We start from the raw sequence: 2,000 nt of genomic DNA, 5'->3' as shown, positions 1-2,000 counted from the left end.
AAATTAAGTAATAACTTATCTATTCCAAAAATCAAGATTATTAACCTTGATAATTTAAAATCAATTAAAGCTATTTCAGACATGTCAATGAAGGATCTAAATGAGATCAAGAATCCTAATAATTTTAATAATCATGTTAGCTTTCCTATTTTAAGTATTTTCTCTGTAATCCTAGTTTTTAGTTTTGTTTTTGTATATTTTTATAAGAAAGGCAAATGTTCGAGAAAACTCCAAGTTTCCAATAATATCCCGGTTGAGCAAGATAATAATCTAGAAAACCAGAGTAATCCTTCAGTAGCCCGCTTGCGAGTTTGTTAAATATTAAGGAAACTTACAAATAAACCGTAAGTTTCCTCATAACGAGGGGGTTGTTATATATTTAAAACCTTAGAGACCACCCTATGTCAACTTCTATTTTAGCAAGCTGGCATTCTCCTATTCAACTGCCATGAGCATTATCTTTCAGCTAAAGTTAGTCCCACTTTACGATTCAAACCGAGCAGTTGTCTTTCTAAATCTATATTTCTAAATAAATCCTTTGTGTAAAGATAATCCTTTTTTTTAAAAACTCTAAATCCGGGACGTCGTATAACAGATCGCCGGAAAAGGCGCGTTAGGACCGGAGCCAACTCAGGAGCACAAGTACGCAGCACAATTGGGGGGATGCCATCAGGCCCGCTCGACTTATGGATGTCCAGGGAAAATAAATGTTTACGGATAGCACGTTTCCGTAATGTAACTTCAGGTATCGTAGTATCACACCGCAATAATGTCGGTGGTTCCTTCCCCTGATCATCCAAAGTTGAGTTCGACGCAAAGAGACAGCCTAGAAGATCGGCCTTCTCTTTTGCAGTATGGGCCAGTGAGTCATCCTCCCTATGCAGTGGTGGAATAGAGGGCTGACAGAAATTCCCTTGGACAGCTTTGGCAAGAGACCAGAAGGCTCGAGTTCCCGAAGGAAGGTGGGCCAATTTCTCACCAAACCTGGCAATATGCTCTGACTTTGCCTTAGCGATTTCCCGTTTGAAGGACCTAGAGGCTGAATTGTATGCTCTTTTACGTTCGCCGATAGCCGCATCACAGGATGTCGCCGCTTCTGCCCAGGCTTTAAAGCATTCACGCTTACGGCGCAAAGCCTCTTTGCACGAACGCTTAAACCAAGGCTGGGACTTGCCACCGACCGGCACCGCAGAGAATGGAATAAAAAGTTCCATGCCCTGCAGGACCACATCAGCGACAGAGTCAGCGACGGCATCCAAAGTACTCAACGAAAAGCAAATGGGCCCCCAAGGGTAGGACGCAAAAAAAGACCGCATCCCGTCCCAATCTGCTGACTTATAGTGCCACACACGGCGATAGCCCGTAAAGCTTGGCCGTAAAGGGCGCGTGAGCGGCACAATGCTCCGTACTACACCGCGTACCAATCTTGGGAAGAATCTTTTTTCTTTCGAAGTACTTTCGGTTGGTCAAAGCGTATATAGTGATTACGCCTATCTAGACTCAGTATATTACTGTCAAAAAAAAATATATATATAAATTGATAAGAATAATACTCTTAAAAGTACTTATGGTAATATGAGATGAATACAATATGTTTAGACGCACGCGCAACTTGCGGCAGCTTTATAGCTAAACAATAACATTGATAGCACAATATAATATTTAATAACTTATATTAACCTTGTATAACTTATTCATAATACAATTTTGTACGATCCTTATGTACCAAATCAACTTTACCTTTAATATTTACTTCTACTTTAGGTGATAAGTCTCTTATCAGTCAGTTTCATTTTTAATTAATATCTTATCATTATGCTTATAACGTATTGGATTTAAATACTTATCACACCTACTTTTTCTATCTAATTTACTTGCTATCAAATTTCTACGAGCTTCTGTCTGCGACACTTGTAAACGATACTTTAATTCAAGGGGATAGCTGTCATAATTGTACAGAGGGTCTACAGATTTTGATAAACTACTAGGCAAATTGCATA

The sequence above is a fragment of the Pieris brassicae genome, chromosome W, assembly GCF_905147105.1.
Source record: "Pieris brassicae chromosome W, ilPieBrab1.1, whole genome shotgun sequence".
NCBI classification, from domain to species: Eukaryota; Metazoa; Arthropoda; class Insecta; order Lepidoptera; family Pieridae; genus Pieris; species Pieris brassicae.
This window is presented reverse-complemented; position numbering follows the sequence as displayed.